The sequence below is a fragment of the Argopecten irradians genome, chromosome 5 (assembly GCF_041381155.1).
Source record: "Argopecten irradians isolate NY chromosome 5, Ai_NY, whole genome shotgun sequence".
Classification (NCBI taxonomy): Eukaryota; Metazoa; Mollusca; class Bivalvia; order Pectinida; family Pectinidae; genus Argopecten; species Argopecten irradians.
In genome coordinates, this window is record NC_091138.1 from 50,249,654 (window position 1) to 50,266,246 (window position 16,593).

Here is a 16,593-nt window from a genome sequence, read left to right on the forward strand (position 1 = left end):
CGCTGGAATATCTTACGTTGCACATTAGTCCTTTAGGCAAGGGGATTGCAACCTTTTGGCATTTATGGCAGGGCCCTTTAGTTCGTCAAATTAATGTTACTATCCTATAAATTCATTTTCAAGCAAAGAGATAGCATGTGTAAACTAACTTTGATCTCAAATATAATATTATTACATGATAATAACAGAAAGAAGGAACCAGCTGCTACACTAGATCTAGATTATGGTGGTCTGTATAAAATTGTTATTCCAATCGCGAGTTAGCATAAGAGAAAAGTTAATCAAAACAAAAGTATGTTTAATATCTCACTACAAGTGCGTTAAAAATTGTATCAATCAATACAATATATCATTAATTAATGCCTGCACTGTGGGTAGAGCATTAGAAGTGGACCTGCTGTCCCAGTATTGCATGATCTTAAAAGAAGACTTAATTTGGGATCTTATCTTTTTTCATAACATCACCCATGTCACCATCTAACCATTTGCTTTGAGATGAGCATTCGCCTCTTTAAGGAAGGCTCTGGGTTCTGTCTTCTGGTGAGACACGTGGTAGTTTCTTGTGCTGCTAACTTTTAACTTCTTCTCTCAGGAGTTTCCATTATTGAGAATAAAAAATATGTCCGACAGCTTTTATCAATTATTGATATTTGCAGTAATCCATAAAAAAATGGTATAGTCTATTAGACACAAATACAAGGAATTAACTTTGAGGGAATTACATTTTAATTATTACAATAGCTTTTACCAATTAATAATGTTCATATTTGCATTCAGTAACCCTGAGAATAGAGGTATAAAACAACAAGAGGCCCATGGGCCTTAACGGTCATCTGACTCTAATTGGCACAATACAACATAGTCATTTAAAGATTTTAGCCATTTTGAACCCTGTGATCTTGAATGAAGATCAAGGTCATTTTTTAAAAACAAAATAGCCCTTCATCCCAGCATGTCACAAGTTCAATATCAGGTCTCTAGGCCTCTTACTTATCCACAAAATAGTTATTTTAAGATTTTAGCCTATTTGACCCCTGTGACCTTGGATGAAGGTCAAGGTCATTGATTTGAACAATCTTGGTAGCTCTCATCCCAGCAGGTCACAGGCCCAATATCAGGTCTCTAGGCCTCCTAGTTATTCTCAAGATGTCGTTTAAAAGATTTTAGCCTATTTGACCCCATGTGACCTTGAATGAAGGTCAAGGTCATTCATTTGAACAACTTGATAGCCCTTCATCCCAGCATGCTACATGCCCAATATCAGTACCCTGGGCCTTCTGGTTATTGAGGAGAAGTCGTTTAAAGATTTTAGCATTTTTGACCCCTGTGACCTTAAATGAAGATCAAGGTCATTGATTTGAACAAACTTGATAGCCCTTCATCCAAGCATGTCAGGGGCCCAATATCAGGTCTCTAGGCCTCTTAATTATTCACAAGAAGTTGTTAAAAGGATTTTAGCCTATTTGACCCCTGTGACCTTAAATAAAGGTCAAGGTCATTTATTAGAACAAACTTAATAGCCCTTCATCCCAGCATGCTACATGCCCAATATTAGTACCCTGGGCATTCTGGTTCTTGAAAAGAAGTCATTTAAAGATTTTAGCTTTTTTGACCCCTTTGACCTTGAATTAAGATCAAGGTCATTCATTTAAACAACTTGATAGCCCTTCATCCCAGCATGCTACATGCCCAATATCAGTACCCTGGGCCTTCTGGTTATTGAGGAGAAGTCGTTTTAAGATTTTAGCATTTTTGACCCCTGTGACCTTAAATGAAGATCAAGGTCATTGATTTGAACAAACTTGATAGCCCTTCATCCAAGCATGTCAGGAGCCCAATATCAGGTCTCTAGGCCTCTTAGTTTTTCACAAGAAGTTGTTTAAAAGATTTTAGCCTATTTGACCCCCGTGACCTTAAATGAAGGTCAAGGTGATTCATTTGAACAAACTTGGTAGCCCTTCATCCTAGCAAGCTTCAGGCCCAATATCAATACCCTGGGCCTTCTGGTTCTTGAGAAGAAGTCGTTTAAAGATTTTAGCCTTTTTGACCTCTGTGACCTTGAATGAAGGTCAAGGTCATTCATTTGAACAAACTTGGTAGCCCTTCATCCCAGCTTGCTACAGGCCAAATATCAGTACCCTGGGCCTTTAGGTTATTGTGAAGAAGTCGTTTGAATAAAAAGTTTACGCATGTCGGGCGGCAGATGGCGCATGACGTCGGACGATGCATGATGACAATAGGATCTGACCCAAAAATTAGGATTCTATATCAATTAGTTTTCAAAATATTAGAATTTTAACATTTTTTTGTCGGTCATTTTGAAAACCAAGATGGCTAACAACAGCTTTTATTAATTACTAACGTTCACATATGTGCGTTCAGTAACCCTGAAAATATTAGTTTTTATAACGTTCTTTATCAAAAAGTTTTCAAGATATTAGAATTTAAAGATTTCTATGTCGGCAATTTTGAAAAACAAGATGGCCTTCAGCTTTCATTAGTTACTAATGTTTATATTTGCATTCAGTAACACTGAAAATATAGATAGATCAAAAATTTGGATTCTATATCAATTAGTTTTCAAGATATTAGAATTTAAACATTTCTATATCAGTCATTTTAAAAACCAAGATGGCTGACAACAGCTTTTACCAATTACCAACGTTCACCTATGCCTTCAGTAACCCTGAAAATAAAGATATTGAACAAACATTATGATTATATATCAATTAGTTTTTATAATGTTCTGTATCAAAAAGTTTTCAAGATATTAGAATTTAAAGATTTCTATGTCGGCATTTTGAAAAACAAGATGGCCTACAGCTTTCATCAGTTACTAATGTTTTTGCATTCAGTAACATTGAAAATATAGGTACAGAACATAAATTATGATTCTTTATCAATTAGTTTCAAGATATTAGAATCCAAACATTTCTATGTCAGCCATTTTGGAAACTAAGATGGCTGACGACTTTTACCAATTACTAATATTTATATTTGCATCCAGTCCCACTGAAAATATAGGTATAGAACAAAATTGGTGATTCTACATCACTTAGTTTACAAGATATTAGACTTCAAATATTGTTTTGGCGGTTCTGCTCTCAAATACCTTATATTAGGTCATAGAAATGGAGTACCAAATTTCATACTTGTATCACAAAGTGCACTATTCGGCCAAAAAATGGGCTCAAGCCTCCAGACTATATACTGGTATGCATTATTGTTTCACACACTATCTATTTTATTTTATTTGAGGAAATGGTTGTGCTAAAGGAATGATTAAATAAAATATTTGATGACGGAAATGAAGAGTTTGGATTGTAAGCCAGGCAGTTCTGGTCACCTGATTTCTTACTGACTCAATCCTCCACATATCGAGGCTAGACGATCGCTGAAACCTTGGTCTGCTGAAGGCCAATGATAATTGATAAGGACATATTTTTACAGAGGTGTAATGATAATAAATTGATGATGATGACACGTGTACAGAGGTGTAATGAAAATTAATTGATGATTATGACACATGTGTACAGAGGTGTAATGATTATAAATTGATGATGATGACACTTGTGTACAGAGGTGTAATGATAATAAATTGATGATGATGACACATGTGTACAGGGATGTAATGATAATTAATTGATGATGATGACACATGTATACATAGGTGCAATGATAATTAATTGATGATGATGACACACGTGCACAGAGGTGTAATGAAAATTAATTGATGATTATGACACGTGTACAGAGGTGTAATGATAATTAATTGATGATGATGACACATGTGTACAGAGGTGCAATGATAATTAATTGCTGATGATGACACATGTATACATAGGTGCAATGATAATTAATTGATGATGATGACACATGTGTACAGAGGTGTTATGATAATTAATTGATGATGATGACACATGTGTACAGTGAAATGATAATTAATTGATGATGACACATGTGTACATAGGTGTAATGATAATTAATTGATGATTATGACACATGTGTACATAGATGTAATGATAATTAATTGATGATTATGACACATGTGTACAGAGATGTAATGATAATTAATTGATGATTATGACACATGTGTATAGAGGTGTAATGATAATTAATTGATGATGATGACACATGTGTACAGAGGTGCAATGCTAATTAATTGATGATGATTACACATGTGTACAGAGGAGCAATGATAATTAATTGCTGATGATGACTCATGTATACATAGGTGCAATGATAATTAATTGATGATGATGACACATGTGTTCAGAGGTGTTATGATAATTAATTGATGACGATGACACATGTGTACAGAGGTGCAATGATAATTAATTGATGATGATGACACATGTGTACAGAGGTGTAATGATAATTAATTGATGATTATGACACAAGTGTACAGAGGTGTAATGATAACTAATTGATGATTATGACACATGTGTACAGAGGTGTAATGATAATTAATTAATGATGATGACATATGTGTAAAGAGGTGCAATGATAATTAATTGATGATGATGACACATGTATACATAGGTGTTATGATAATTAATTGATGATGATGACACATGTGTACAGAGGTGTAATGAAAATTAATTGATGATTATGACACATGTGTACAGCTACTCAATGGAATTCCCCTTGTCAGTAAATGGTATAGTCTAGCTACAACAGAATTTCCCATATCAGTAAATCCCATATCGAAATAAAGCATGCTTTTATGATGCTTTTAGTGACATATTTTAGTACTTTTTCTAAAAAGTACAAAAAAAGCATGCTCTTTTAGTACTTTTTCCGGACACACCATCAGGGCAGAGTACTTTTTTGTACTTTTTTTGGACTCTGAAATTTTGCAGAGTACTTTTTTTGTACTTTTCTGGACTCTGAAATTTTGCAGAGTACTTTTTTGTACTTTTCTGGACTCTGAAATTTTGCAGAGTACTTTTTTTGTACTTTTCTGGGACTTAGTCATTTTGCAGAGTACTTTTTTGTACTTTTCTGGGACTTAGTCATTTTGCAGAGTACTTTTTTTGTACTTTTCTTGGACTTAGAATAATTCACATGGTATGAGAAATGTTCAGAGTACTTTTTTTTGACTTTTTTTGGACTTAGAATTTTTCACAGGATGAATGAAAAATGTTCAGAGTACTTTTTTTGTACTTTTTTTGGACTTAGAATTTTTCATAAGGCATCACCATTTCAGTGTACTTTTATTTTGATTTTTTTACAACTCCAATTTTTTTAGGGGGATTTTTTTTAACAAAATCAATTATTTAATTAAAAATTGTTTACAACTGAACATTAGAAAGAAATATAATTCAACTACCGGTAATTAAGATGTTTATTTAATAAGTGAATGTTGCAGATGATGTTTTGAATAATTTTACATTCTTAATGTTAAGTTTTTATTTTCATTTCTTTACCATAAATGTTTAAATTATTTCTAATCACTTAAGTGTTCACCTTAAAATATTGTTGAAATGTGTTTATATAAGTGTTCACCTTAAAATATTATTGAAATGTGTTTCCAATTCCCTTTCTTTCTAAATGAGTTAAAATGCAGTAGTATACACTAGGCCCATGTACATATATGTTACATAAAACCAATGCCTATGTGATCAGCATAAGATGCATTAAAATTAGAGTCTTAATTATCGACAGTCACGTGCACACTGACACACAAATCGCCTGTCTCTGACCAGTAGTGTCACACACAATAACGATTTACAACCAGGTAAACAAGCCAACACATGTACATTAGTCGTTCTGCACGGACCTAACAAAACTCTCCCCTGGGTCAGACTCATGGTCCCATACGATAATAAATAGTTTGTGAAAGTATTTCCATCCTCATATAATGATTAAATGGTTTCAGTATAAAATCTCAACAAACTAACCAAAACAAATAGACATGCCGGGGATACTCCGTTGCACACACTGTTGACGTAAATATGCTATCGGTCTGATTTATATGTAAAAGGAAATACAAGCTATCATAGATGAATTTGTCAATGGAATTTTATCAACTCATTTGTTTACACCGACTCGGACATCATAGTAGGCTAACCAACAAAACACTCACGGCTCATGTTTACGTAGGTCTGGATGTTTCTGGTCAGACACATGGTCTTATACGATGATAAATAGCTTGTGACTATATAATCTTTCCAGCATCACAACGATGAAATTGACACTTTTAAAAGTTCCTCCAAACCATGCCAAAACAGGGGTTTTGTTTATCTTTTTTTATATAAAAATCTCGATCTTTTCACGACATGCCGGAAATGGTTCTTATTACAAATACTCTGTTGTCGTGATTATAAATTGGTTTACACCTCGCGTCAAAAGGTGGATTTATTAATATAATAGTTCATATATTTTCTGTTTTGATATATTATCACAAACTCTCAACAAAAATTTAAGAGTTATGAGTTTTGGTTTAGACGATAAGATCGTACACTATTCTTTTGAATCACGTAAGAGGCCCACAGGTGTCTGTTTGTAATACAGCAACTAAATGTGGATTTATCAGCACACCAGTTCATTTGTTTGCGTTTTTTATTCATTGTCCTAAATTAATAATAAAACGTGAGAAATTGAGAGATTTTGTTTAGAAATATTATAGTACAGCATTCCTTTGTGAAAGACGTAAGCGGCCCACATGTGTTTGTCACGTGATTATTTGAGCGGGAAACACAAAATGTGAAACTGCTGGCTGGCGGCCATATTTGTTTACGTCTGTCAGCTGATTGCAGAATGTAAACAAACAAATATAACTGGCTGCTGGGCCAACATCGAAAGAAGGTAGGATGTTTGCACAGAGACACGAGGTTATTATTTTTTTTTTATTGTTACAATACCATCGATCTCCTCAAACTCTAGCTAGTGAACACAGTACCGATGGATGATGGAGCTACGGTAAGTTCTGAAAGCATTTGGATGCAATTAAAACACTTAGTTTATGAAATAAGTTAGACATCATTTTTTGTTTACATAGCTGTGCTTTCTTTTTGAATGGGCTTTGCAATTATTTCATTGCCGTTCTGTTGTAAATTTCAACATCATTTCCAATTTCAAATCACAAGAAAATTTACACGGCAGGGGGGTTTAAATGGTATAAATCAATTCAACATCCAACAAATTGTATCTGGACACAAGTTTTATTAAAAAAAACTATGGAACTTTCCATATAATTTTCACTTCATTATCCCCCACAATTTCGTTTTGTGGTACATAATTTATTTATGTTTTTTTAAACTTTACTTTATTCATCGTGATTAATTAGATTGGGAAATAATATTTGTTTTCTTGAAAACATGGGTAATGAAATAACATTATTAACTTAAATATGTGAGTGTGATTTGGATGCTCATATTCAATTATATCGTTGTTTTCACGACATTTTCTTGACAAGCAGGTATGATGTTTCAATGATGTAATCCTATCATATTTACATTTTGCTGTCCATCAGTCAATTAAGTCCTGCAATTAAACTAAATGTGTATACACATTCATACATGTGTTTCCATACAATCAGGTCATGTATATATAACCTCATAATTTTCCTTTCAGGCAAATTGCAGATCAGTGTGTGATAATGATCGAGGGCAGACTCAGACTGGTTAAAGACATAACATTAATATGCCTAATTTTAACAGGTAAATATTAATAAAAGGATGGTGGTAACATGTGAATATTTAAATATTTTAAGATGACTGATATACACAATGTATGAACATTATAAAAAGAGTTATTTTACCATCTAAACATAACCTTTGCATTCCTTTTTTGTTAAGTAATATTTCATTGAGACTTACAATTTAAGTGAATTAACACTCTGAGAAAAATGTCATTTATCAGAATGGCAGTAGGGTCACTGGGGTGTTGATCAGGGGTCAGGGAGTGGTCACACCTCTTATGTTTACATAATTATCAAGCGACTGCCTGGTATTTTGGTAGTTTAGTAAAACTGTACTGGGGACAAACAGGGCTGGGTTATAGATCGAGGCATGGCGTCAGGTAAAAAGGGCACGTCGCTGCGCCAATGTGTACATAAAAACACTAAAATAATTTAGTTCTATAAATTTATTTTTGATTAATTAATCTAGCCATGTGTGAACTTGTTATGAGTATACTATTGTACCATATGCATTCACACTGTATCCATATTGCACATCCTATTTTTTTCTTTTCAGAATACAGTAATTATGAAGAAGAAACAGTCAACAAATACAAATGTATAGCTGATGACTGAAAATGAATGCACCTCATCAAAGAGACTGAAAATCCACAGCTGTCATCAAGCCACTTTTGCAGGTAAACTATTTCAATCTATCCTGATTGCAGATTGCTATTACTAGCAATTATGTAAAAATATGGATGCCATTTTAGACACTAAAACTCAGTAATCCTGTGTGGAGTGTATCTGGCTTCATTGTACGTTCATATAGGCGGTGCTTCGAAAAATAAATGGAGGAATTTACGTTGTTACATACATACACATGGCATGGTATGAAATTAAAGCAAAGATTTATTTGAGCCAAACAAAAAAATAAGACATTTTAATATATCCATCAAACATTATTGTTCCAGCACAAGTCTTTGTCTTTTTTCAGGCTTTCACTGCCAGGAAAATGGAATGAAAAACAGCATGTAATGGACTTGCACTGGACAGTGATCAAGGGGAAATTTACACATGTTTTATCTCTGAATACATTGCATTGACATATTGAAATTTATATTGTAGACAACATTGTGACAAAACCTGATGCCAATGTTCAACAATTTACACATGTTTTATCTCTGAATACAATGCTGTGTTGTAAATATTGAACAGAGTGTGGCCCTTAATTTATTTGTTTCTTCTGTGCATTACCGTGTCCAGGTACTATCTTTAAACTTGATGTGTGGGTCCATCTTGGTTGGATTGTGTGTCACATAAAAAAACACTGCACTAACTAAGACAAGTCTAATTGAACAAAAAAAACAACCTTGAATTGCATCTTCATTTAAGAAAAACATTGCTAAACCTTTTCTGTGTTATAAGAGATACTAATAGGTCCATCTAGGTGAGCTGAGGCACCTATAACCATCAATAAATAAGATTTCTATTATAGTATTTGAAATTAGTGAAAGAGTACACCTGGGTTTTCATTTTGTATTTTTAATTATTTTGGTACTTTTCCACCAACATCAGTAGTAAATTTTTCATACAGTTTATAATTTGTTTTGAGCTTGTTAAAAAGTACTGTACTTTTTTGTACTGTTTTAGTACTTTTTGGTCTATATAGAAAAGTACTAAAAAAAGTACTGTACTTTTTTTTGTACTTTTTCTAGACAAAAGAAAAGGTCAAAAAAGTACACCGTGTGCTTTTTTTGTATTTTTTTTTTCCGAAAGAAGGTAGGATGTTTGCACAGAGACACGAGGTTATTATTTTTTTTTTATTGTTACAATACCATCGATCTCCTCAAACTCTAGCTAGTGAACACAGTACCGATGGATGATGGAGCTACGGTAAGTTCTGAAAGCATTTGGATGCAATTAAAACACTTAGTTTATGAAATAAGTTAGACATCATTTTTTGTTTACATAGCTGTGCTTTCTTTTTGAATGGGCTTTGCAATTATTTCATTGCCGTTCTGTTGTAAATTTCAACATCATTTCCAATTTCAAATCACAAGAAAATTTACACGGCAGGGGGGTTTAAATGGTATAAATCAATTCAACATCCAACAAATTGTATCTGGACACAAGTTTTATTAAAAAAAACTATGGAACTTTCCATATAATTTTCACTTCATTATCCCCCACAATTTCGTTTTGTGGTACATAATTTATTTATGTTTTTTTTAAACTTTACTTTATTCATCGTGATTAATTAGATTGGGAAATAATATTTGTTTTCTTGAAAACATTGGTAATGAAATAACATTATTAACTTATATATGTGAGTGTGATTTGGATGCTCATATTCAATTATATCGTTGTTTTCACGACATTTTCTTGACAAGCAGGTATGATGTTTCAATGATGTAATCCTATCATATTTACATTTTGCTGTCCATCAGTCAATTAAGTCCTGCAATTAAACTAAATGTGTATACACATTCATACATGTGTTTCCATACAATCAGGTCATGTATATATAACCTCATAATTTTCCTTTCAGGCAAATTGCAGATCAGTGTGTGATAATGATCGAGGGCAGACTCAGACTGGTTAAAGACATAACATTAATATGCCTAATTTAAACAGGTAAATATTAATAAAAGGATGGTGGTAACATGTGAATATTTAAATATTTTAAGATGACTGATATACACAATGTATGAACATTATAAAAAGAGTTATTTTACCATCTAAACATAACCTTTGCATTCCTTTTTTGTTAAGTAATATTTCATTGAGACTTACAATTTAAGTGAATTAACACTCTGAGAAAAATGTCATTTATCAGAATGGCAGTAGGGTCACTGGGGTGTTGATCAGGGGTCAGGGAGTGGTCACACCTCTTATGTTTACATAATTATCAAGCGACTGCCTGGTATTTTGGTAGTTTAGTAAAACTGTACTGGGGACAAACAGGGCTGGGTTATAGATCGAGGCATGGCGTCAGGTAAAAAGGGCACGTCGCTGCGCCAATGTGTACATAAAAACACTAAAATAATTTAGTTCTATAAATTTATTTTTGATTAATTAATCTAGCCATGTGTGAACTTGTTATGAGTATACTATTGTACCATATGCATTCACACTGTATCCATATTGCACATCCTATTTTTTTCTTTTCAGAATACAGTAATTATGAAGAAGAAACAGTCAACAAATACAAATGTATAGCTGATGACTGAAAATGAATGCACCTCATCAAAGAGACTGAAAATCCACAGCTGTCATCAAGCCACTTTTGCAGGTAAACTATTTCAATCTATCCTGATTGCAGATTGCTATTACTAGCAATTATGTAAAAATATGGATGCCATTTTAGACACTAAAACTCAGTAATCCTGTGTGGAGTGTATCTGGCTTCATTGTACGTTCATATAGGCGGTGCTTCGAAAAATAAATGGAGGAATTTACGTTGTTACATACATACACATGGCATGGTATAAAATTAAAGCAAAGATTTATTTGAGCCAAACAAAAAAAAAAAGACATTTTAATATATCCATCAAACATTATTGTTCCAGCACAAGTCTTTGTCTTTTTTCAGGCTTTCACTGCCAGGAAAAATCAGTGAATGGTATAAGGTCTAGCTACCTCAACAGAATTTCCCATGTCAGTAAATGGTAATCATAGTCTAGCTACTCAACGAATTCCCCATGTCAGTGAATGGTATAGTCTAGCTAACCTCTACAGAATTCCCCATGTCAGTGCATTATGGTATACGGTCTAGCTTACTCTACGCATAATTTCCCATGTCAGTGAATGGTATAGTCTAGCTACTCAACGGAATTCCCTATGTCAGTGAATGGAACAGTCTAGCTACTCTAACAGGAATTCCCATGTCAGTAAATGGTATAGTCTAGCTACTCTAACAGAATTCCCATTTGTCAGTGAATGGTATAGTCTAGCTACTCTACAGAATTCCCCATGTCAGTGAATGGTATAGTCTAGCTACTCTACAGAATTTCCCCATTGTCAGTGAATGGTACAGTCTAGCTACTCAACAGAATTCCCCATGTCAGTAAATGGTATAGTCTAGCTACTCTACAAAATTCCCAGTGTCAATGAATGGTGATAGATAGTCATACAGTCAGTAGCTAAATGGAACCAATGTCTGAGAATGGTAAAGTATAGCTACCCTACAGAATTCCCAGTGTCAGTGAATGGAAATAGTCCTAGCTACTCTACAGAATTCCCCATGTCAGTGAATGGTATAGTCTAGCTACAACAAAATTTCCCCATGTCAGTGATTGGAACAGTCTAGCTACTCTACAGAATTCCCATGTTCAGTGAATGGTATAGTCTAGCTACACTACAGAATTCCCATGTCAGTGAATGGAACAGTCTAGCTACTCTACAGAATTCCCCTGTGTCAGTAAATGGTATAGTCAGCTACACTACAGAATTCCCCATGTCAGTGAATGATATAGTCTAGCTACAACAGAATTTCCCATGTCAGTGAATGGAATAGTCTAGTCTCTAGAATTCAGTGAATGGTATAGTTCTAGCTACACTACAGAATTCCCCAGTGTCAGTGAATGGAATAGTCTAGCTACAACAACAGGAATTCCCCATGTCAGTAAATGGTATAGTCTAGCTACTCTACAGAATTCCCCATGTCAGTGAATGGTATAGTCTAGCTACTCAACAGAATTCCCCATGTCAGTGAATGGTATAGTCTAGCTACTCTACAGAATTCCCCATGTCAGTGAATGGTATAGTCTAGCTACTCTACAGAATTCCCCATGTCAGTGAATGGTATAGTCTAGCTACTCTACAGAATTCCCTATGTCAGTGAATGGTATAGTCTAGCTACTCTACAGAATTCCCCATGTCAGTGAATGGTAGTCTAAAGGTATTGGTCCTAGTCTAGCTACCAACAGAATTCCCCATGTCAGTGAATGGTTATAGTCTAGCTACTCAACAGAATTCCCCATGTCAGTGAATGGTATAGTCTAGCTACTCAACGGAATTCCCCATGTCAGTGAATGGTATAGTCTATCTACTCAAACAGAATTTCCCATGTCAGTAAATGGTATAGTCTAGCTACTCTACATAATTCCCCATGTCAGTGAATGGTATAGTCTAGCTACTCAACAGAATTCCCATGTCAGTGAATGGTATAGTCTAGCTACTCTACAGAATTCCCCATGTCAGTGAATGGTATAGTTTAGCTAAACTACAGAATTCCCCATGTCAGTGAATGGAACAGTCTAGCTACTCTACAGAATTCCCCATGTCAGTGAATGGTATAGTCTAGCTACTCTACGGAATTCCCCATGTCAGTGAATGGTATAGTCTAGCTACTCTACAGAATTCCCCATGTCAGTGAATGGTATAGTCTAGCTACTTACAGAATTCCCATGTCAGTGAATGGATAGTTAGTCTAGCTACTACAGAATTCCCCATGTCAGTGAATGGTATAGTCTAGCTACTCAACAGAATTCCCCATGTCAGTGAATGGTATAGTCTAGCTACTCTATAGAATTTCCCATTGTCAGTGAATGGATATAGTCTAGCTACTCAACAGAATTCCCCATGTCAGTGAATGGAATAGTCTAGCTACTCTACAGAATTCCCCATGTCAATGAATGGGTATAGTCTAGCTACTCTACAGAATTCCCCATGTCAGTGAATGGTATAGTCTAGCTACTCTGACAGAAATTCCCCATGTCAGTGAATGGTATAGTTTAGCTACTCAACAGAATTCCCCATGTCAGTGAATGTTATAGTCTAGCTACTCTACAGAATTCCCCATGTCAGTGAATGGTATAGTCTAGCTACTCTACAGAATTCCCATGTCAGTGAATGGTAATAGTCTAGCTACACAACAGAATTCCCCCATGTCAGTGAATGGTATAGTCCTAGCTACTCATACAGAATTCCCATGTCAGTGAATGGTATAGTTTAGCTACTCTACAGAATTCCCCATGTCAGTGAATGGTATAGTCTAGCTACTCAACAGAATTCCCCGTGTCAGTAAAATGGTATAGTCCTACTACACTACAGAATTCCCTATGTCAGTGAATGATATAGTCTAGCTACTCAACAGAATTCCCCATGTCAGTGAATGGTATAGTCTAGCTACTCTACAGAATTCCCCATGTCAGTGAATGGTATAGTCTAGCTACTCTACAAAATTCCCCATGTCAGTGAATGGTATAGTCTAGCTACTCTACAGAATTCCCTGTGTCAGTGAATGAAAATAGTCTAGCTACTCTACAGAATTCCCATGTCAGTGAATGGTATAGTCTAGCTACAACAGAATTTCCCTTCGGTAGCTCCCAGTTAAGTGAATGGTATAGTCTAGCTACTCAACAGAATTCCCATGTCAGTGAATGATATAGTCTAGCTACTCTACAGAATTCCCCATGTGTCAGTGAATGGTATAGTCTAGCTACTCTACAGAATTCCCCATGTCAGTGAATGGTATAGTCTAGCTACTCAACAAAATTTCCCCATGTCAGTGAATGGTATAGTCTAGCTACTCTACAGAATTCCCCATGTCAGTGAATGGAATAGTCTAGCTACTCTACAGAATTCCCCATGTACAATGAATGGTATAGTCTAGCTACTCTAAAGAATTCCCCATGTCAGTGAATGGAATAGTCCTAGCTACCCTAAAGAATTCCCCATGTCAGTGAATGGAATAGTCTAGCTACTCTACAGAATTCCCATGTCAGTGAATGGTATATTGTCTAGCTACTCTACAGAATTCCCAGTGTCAGTGAATGGAACAGTCTAGCTACTCAACAGAAATTCCCCATGTCAGTGAATGGTATAGTCTAGCTAGCTACCTACAGAATTCCCCAGTGTCAGTGAATGGAATAGTCTAGCTACTCTACAGAATTCCCATGTCAGTGAATGGTATAGTCTAGCTACTACACTACAGAATTCCCAGTGTCAGTGAATGGAATAGTCTAGCTACTCTACAGAATTCCCCATGTCCGTAAATGGTATAGTCTAGCTACACTACAGAATTCCCAGTGTCAGTGAATGGTATAGTCTAGCTACAACAAAATTTCCCATGTCAGTAAATGGTATAGTCTAGCTACTCTACAGAATTCCCCATGTCAGTGAATGGTATAGTCTAGCTACAACAGAATTTCCCATGTCAGTAAATGGTATAGTCTAGCTACTCTACAGAATTCCCCATGTCAGTGAATGGTATAGTCTAGCTACAACAGAATTTCCCATGTCAGTAAATGGTATAGTCTAGCTACTCTACAGAATTCCCAGTGTCAGTGAATGGTATAGTCTAGCTACAACAGAATTCCCCATGTCAGTAAATGGTATAGTCTAGCTACGCTACAGAATTCCCCATGTCAGTGAATGGTATAGTCTAGCTACTCTACAGAATTCCCCATGTGTCAGTGAATGGTAAATAGTCTAGCTACTCAACAGAATTCCCCATGTCAGTGAATGGTATAGTCTAGCTACAACAGAATTTCCCATATCAGTGAATGGTATAGTCTAGCTACTCAACGGAATTCCCCATGTCAGTGAATGGTATAGTCTAGCTACTCTACATAATTCCCCATGTCAGTGAATGGTATAGTTTAGCTAAACTACAGAATTCCCCATGTCAGTGAATGGTATAGTCTAGCTACTCTACAGAATTCCCCATGTCAGTGAATGGTATAGTCTAGCTAAACTACAGAATTCCCCATGTCAGTGAATGGTATAGTCTAGCTACTCAACAGAATTCCCCATGTCAGTGAATGGTATAGTCTAGCTACTCTACATAATTTCCCATGTCAGTGAATGGTATAGTCTAGCTACTCTACAGAATTCCCCATGTCAGTGAATGGTATAGTCTAGCTACTCTACAGAATTCCCCATGTCAGTGAATGGTATAGTCTAGCTACTCTACAGAATTCCCCATGTCAGTGAATGGTATAGTCTAGCTAAACTACAGAATTCCCCATGTCAGTGAATGGTATAGTCTAGCTAACTACAGAATTCCCCATGTCAGTGAATGGTATAGTCTAGCTACTCAACAGAATTCCCCATGTCAGTGAATGGTATAGTCTAGCTACTCTACAGAATTCCCCATGTCAGTGAATGGTATAGTCTAGCTACTCAACAGAATTCCCCATGTCAGTGAAATGGTATAGTCTAGCTACTCTACAGAATTCCCCATGTCAGTGAATGGTATAGTCTAGCTAAACTACAGAATTCCCCATGTCAGTGAATGGTATAGTCTAGCTACTCAACGGAATTCCCCATGTCAGTGAATGGTATAGTCTAGCTACTCTACAGAATTCCCCATGTCAGTGAATGGTATAGTCTAGCTACTCAACAGAATTCCCCATGTCAGTGAATGGTATAGTCTAGCTACTCTACAGAATTCCCCATGTCAGTGAATGGTATAGTCTAGCTACTCAACGGAATTCCCCATGTCAGTGAATGGAACAGTCTAGCTACTCTACAGAATTCCCCATGTCAGTGAATGGTATAGTCTAGCTACTCAACAGAATTCCCCATGTCAGTGAATGGTATAGTCTAGCTACTCAACAGAATTCCCCATGTCAGTGAATGGTATAGTCTAGCTACTCTACAGAATTCCCCATTTAATGAATGGTATAGTTTAGCTACTCAACGGAATTCCCCATGTCAGTGAATGGTATAGTATAGCTACTCTATAGAGTTCCCCATTTTAATGAATGGTATAGTCTAGCTACTCAACAGAATTCCCGATGTCAGTGAATGGAACAGTCCAGCTACTTCGCAGAATTCCCCATGTCAGTGAATGGTATAGTCTAGCTACTCAACGGAATTCCCCATGTCAGTGAATGGAACAGTCTAGCTACTCTACAGAATTCCCCATGTCAGTGAATGGTATAGTCTAGCTACTCAACAGAATTCCCCATGTCAGTGAATGGTATAGTCTAGCTACTCTACAGAATTCCCCATGTCAG

At 35.6% G+C, this 16,593-nt stretch overlaps 1 protein-coding gene and 2 long non-coding RNA genes across 7 annotated transcripts in view; 2 read left to right on the forward strand and 1 right to left on the reverse strand.

The window, feature by feature from the left end:
* Window positions 1–16,593, reverse strand: part of LOC138324142 (uncharacterized) — a 62,656-nt gene that overhangs the window by 23,536 nt on the left and 22,527 nt on the right. The gene's annotated exons all lie outside the window — the stretch shown is intronic.
* On the forward strand, window positions 6,687–8,715 carry LOC138324143 (uncharacterized). Of its 2 annotated transcripts, none has more exons than XR_011208624.1 (4): window positions 6,687–6,810; window positions 7,579–7,664; window positions 8,202–8,322; window positions 8,622–8,715. It is a non-coding gene; the product is annotated as an uncharacterized lncRNA (long non-coding RNA). The 2 variants fall into 2 exon arrangements; XR_011208623.1 differs by having other exon boundaries at window positions 6,695–6,924.
* Window positions 8,727–11,247, forward strand: LOC138324146 (uncharacterized). Of its 2 annotated transcripts, XR_011208627.1 has the most exons (4): window positions 8,727–9,520; window positions 10,176–10,261; window positions 10,799–10,919; window positions 11,220–11,247. It is a non-coding gene; the product is annotated as an uncharacterized lncRNA (long non-coding RNA). The 2 variants fall into 2 exon arrangements; XR_011208626.1 differs by having other exon boundaries at window positions 8,727–10,261.